Source organism: Coregonus clupeaformis, chromosome 15, assembly GCF_020615455.1.
Source record: "Coregonus clupeaformis isolate EN_2021a chromosome 15, ASM2061545v1, whole genome shotgun sequence".
In the NCBI taxonomy this organism is placed as follows: Eukaryota; Metazoa; Chordata; class Actinopteri; order Salmoniformes; family Salmonidae; genus Coregonus; species Coregonus clupeaformis.
This window is the reverse complement of record NC_059206.1, coordinates 10,528,365-10,533,364: the sequence shown is the minus strand read 5'-3', so window position 1 is coordinate 10,533,364 and position 5,000 is coordinate 10,528,365.

Sequence of the window (5,000 nt, the reverse complement as noted above, 5' to 3'; positions counted from 1 at the left end):
CAACAACAATTTCAATCCATTCTAGACAACTTCCTGGACAAAACGATCCACTGTAATAGTGAAGGTGTAAACTTGGCAGTAGAAAACCTAAACAGTATATTTGATCTCTCAGCTTCCCTATCAAATCTAAAAACCTCTAACAGAAAACGGAAGAAAAGTAACAACAGTGATAAATGGTTTGATGAAAAATGCAAAAACCTAAGAAAGAAATTGAGAAACCTATCCAACCAAAAACATAGAGACTCAGAAAACCTGAGCCTACACCTTCACTATGGTGAATCACTAAAACAATACAGAAATACACTACGGAAAAAGAAGGAACAGCATGTCAGAAATCAGCTCAATGTAATTGAAGAATCCATAGACTCTAACCACTTCTGGGAAAATTGGAAAACACTAAACAAACAACAACACGAAGAGCTATCTATCCAAAACGGAGATGTATGGGTAAACCACTTCTCCAATCAAAAAAATATACATGATCAAATGCAAATCTTAGAATCAACTATTACAAGACTACCAGAACCCACTGGATTCTTCAATTACATTGAATGAACTACAGAACAAAATACAAACCCTCCAACCCAAAAAGGCCTGTGGTTTTGATGGTATCCTCAATGAAATGATAAAATATACAGACCACAAATTCCAATTAGCTATACTTAAACTCTTTAACATCATCCTTAGCTCTGGCATCTTCCCCAATATTTGGAACCAAATCCTCTGCATTATCATTAACAGCAGACTAGTTCATTTCCTCAGTGAAAACAATGTACTGAGCAAATGTAAAATTGGCTTTTTACCAAATTACCGTACGACAGACCACGTATTCACCCTGCACACCCGAATTGACAAACAAACAAACCAAAGGCAAACTCTTCTCATGCTTTGTTGATTTCAAAAAAGCTTTTGACTCAATTTGGCAAGAGGGTCTGCTATACAAATTGATGGAAAGTGGGGTTGGGGGAAAAACATACGACATTATAAAATCCATGTACACAAACAACAAGTGTGCGGTTAAAATTGGCAAAAAACACACACATTTCTTTCCACAGGGCGACACAGGGATGCAGTTTAAGCCCCACCCTCTTCAACATATATATCAATGAATTGGCGAGGGCACTAGAACAGTCTGCAGCACCCAGCCTCACCCTACTAGAATCTGAAGTCAAATGTCTACTGTTTACATTGACATTTTAGTCATTTAGCAGATGCTCTTATCCAGAGCGACTTACAGTTAGTGAGTGCATACATTTTTTAAATTGTTTTTTTCATACTAGCCCCCCGTGGGAATCGAACCCACAACCCTGGCTTTGCAAACACCATGCTCTACCAACTGAGCTACATCCCTGCTGGCCATTCCCTCCCCTACCTGGACAAAGCTGGGCCAATTGTACGCCACCCCATGGGTCTCCCGGTCACTGCCAGCTACGACAGCCTGGATTCGAACCAGGATCTTTAGTGGCACAGCTAGCACTGCGATGCAGTGCCTTAGACCACTGCGCCACTCGGAAGAGTATTTTTGCTGATGATCTGGTGCTTCTGTCACCAACCAAGGAGGGCCTACAGCAGCACCTAGATCTTCTGCACAGATTATGTCAGACCTGGGCCCTGACAGTAAGTCTCAGTAAGACAAAAATAATGGTGTTCCAAAAAAGGTCCAGTTGCCAGAACCACAAATTCCATCTAGACACCGTTGCCCTAGAGCACACAAAAAACTATACATACCTCAGCCTAAACATCAGCGCCACAGGTAACTTCCACAAAGCTGTGAACGATCTGAGAGACAAGGCAAGAAGGGCCTTCTATGCCATCAAAAGGAACATACAATTTGACATACCAATTAGGAACTGACTAAAAATACTTGAATCAATTATAGAATTGAAGAGACGGAGATATCGTGGACGTAGGTCGGGGTGCCTTGTAAGGATCCGACGGCGAGCGAGTAAACTGCCTCTCCCATCAATACTATTAGCCAACGTTCAATCTTTTGAGAATAAAATTGACGATTTAAGATTACGGTTATCCTACCAACGGGACATTAAAAACTGTAATATCTTATGTTTCACGGAGTCGTGGCTGAACGACAACAATGATACCATTCAGCTAGCAGGCTACACGCTACATCGGCAGGACAGAACGGCTGGCTCCGGTAAGACAAAGGGTGGCGGTCTCTGTATATTTGTAAACAACAGCTGGTGTACAAAATCAAATACTAAGGAAGTCTCGAGGTTTTGCTCGCTTGAGGTAGAGTATCTTATGATAAGCTGTAGACCACACTATTTACCAAGAGAGTTTTCAGCTATATTTTTCATAGCTGTCTATTTACCACCACAAACCAATGCTGGCATTAAGATTGCACTGAATGAGTTGTACAAGGCCATTAATCAACAGGAAAACGCTCATCCAGATGCAGCGCTCCTAGTGGCCGGGGACTTTAATGCAGGGAAACTTAAATCCGTTCTACCTAATTTCTACCAGCATGTCAAATGTGCAACCAGAGGGAAAAAAACTCTAGACCACCTTTACTCCACACACAGAGACGCATACAAAGCTCTCCCTCGCCTCCATTTGGCAAATCTGACCATAACTCTATCCTCCTGATTCCTGCTTATAAGCAAAACTGAAGCAGGAAGCACCAGTGATTCGGTTAATAAAAAAGTGGTCAGATGACGCAGATGCCAAGCTACAGGACTGTTTTGCTAGCACAGACTGGAACATGTTCCGGGATTCTTCAGACAGCATTGAGGAGTACACCACATCAGTCACTGGCTTCATCAATAAGTGCATCGATGATGTCGTCCCCCACAGTGACCGTACGTACATACCCCAACCAGAAGCCATGGATTACAGGCAACATCCGCACTGAGCTAAAGGGTAGAGCTGCCGCTTTCAAGGAACGGGACTCTAACCCGGAAGCTTATAAGAAATCCCGCTATGACCTCCGACGCAACCATCAAACAGGCAAAGAGTCAATACAGGTCTAAGATTGAATCATACTACACTGGCTCTGACGCTCGCCGGATGTGGCAGGGCTTGAAAACTATTACAGACTACAAAGGGAAGCACAGCCGCGAGCTGCCCAGTGACACAAGCCTACCAGACGCAGCTAAACCACTTCTATGCTCGCTTCGAGGCAAGCAACACTGAAGCATGCATGAGAGCACCAGCTGTTCCGGACGACTATGTGATCACGCTCTCCGTAGCCGATGTGAGTAAGACTTTTAAGCAAGTCAACATTCACAAGGCCGCTGGGCCAGACGGATTACCAGGGCGTGTACTCCGAGCATGTGCTGACCAACTGGCAAGTGTCTTCACTGACATTTTCAACATGTCCCTGACCGAGTCTGTAATACCAACATGTTTCAAGCAGACCACCATAGTCCCCGTGCCCAAGAACTCTAAGATAACCTGCCTAAATGACTACCGACCCGTGGCACTGACGTCTGTAGCCATGAAGTGCTTTGAAAGACTGGTCATGGCTCACATCAACAGCATAATCCCAGAAACCCTAGACCCACTCCAATTTGCATACACGCCCCCAACAGATCCACAGATGATGCAATCTCTATCGCACTCCACACTGCCCTTTCCCACCTGGACAAGAGGAACACCTACGTGAGAATGCTATTCATTGACTACAGCTCAGCATTCAACACCATAGTGCCCTCCAAGCTCATCACTAAGCTAAGGATCCTGGGACTAAACACCTCCCTCTGCAACTGGATCCTGGACCCTGACGGGCCGCCCCAGGTGGTAAGGGTAGGTAACAACACATCTGCCACACTGATCCTCAACACGGGGCCCCCAGGGGTGCGTGCTCAGTCCCCTCCTGTACTCTCTGTTCACCCATGACTGCATGGCCAGGCACGACTCCAACACCATCATTAAGTTTGCCGACGACACAACAGTGGTAGGCCTGATCACCGACAACGATGAGACAGCCTATAGGGAGGAGGTCAGAGATCTGGCCGTGTGGTGCCAGGACAACAACCTCTCCCTCAACGTGACCAAGACAAAGGAGATGATTGTGGACTACAGGAAAAAAAAAGAGGACTGAGCACGCCCCCATTCTCATCGACGGGAGCTGTAGTGGAACAGGTTGAGAGCTTCAGTTCCTTGGTGTCCACATCACCAACGAACTATCATGGTCCAAGCACACCAAGACAGTCGTGAAGAGGGCACGACAAAGCCTATTCCCCTCAGGAGACTAAAAAGATTTGGCATGGGTCCTCAGATCCTCAAAAATTCTACAGCTGCACCATCGAGAGCATCCTGACTGGTTGCATCACCGCCTGGTATGGCAACTGCTTGGCCTCTGACCGCAAGGCACTACAGAGGGTAGTGCGACGGCCCAGTACATCACTGGGGCAAAGCTCCCTGCCATCCAAGACCTCTATACCAGGCGGTGTCAGAGGAAGGCCCTCAAAATTGTCAAAGACTCCAGCCACCCTAGTCATAGACTGTTCTCTCTGCTACCGCACGGCAAGCGGTACCGGAGTGCCAAGTCTAGGTCCAAAAGACTTCTCAACAGCTTCTACCCACAAGCCATAAGACTCCTGAACAGCTAATCATGGCTACCCGGACTATTTGCACTGCCCCCCCACCCCATCCTTTTACGCTGCTGCTACTCTGTTAAGTATTTATGCATAGTCACTTTAACTCTACCCACATGTACATATTACCTCAACTACCTCAACTAGCCGGTGCCCCCGCACATTGACTCTGCACCGTTACCCCCCTGTATATATAGCCTCCCTACTGTCACTTTATTTTACTTCTGCTCTTTGTTTTTCTCAACACTTTTTTTTGTTGTTGTTTTATTCTTACTTTTTTTGTTTAAAATAAACGCACTGTTGGTTAAGGGCTGTAAGTAAGCATTTCACTGTAATGTCTGCACTTGTTGTATTCGGCGCATGTGACCAATAAAATTTGATTTGATTTGATTTGATTTGATTTGATTTGAGAACCCATTGCCCTTTATGGTTGTGAGGTCTGCG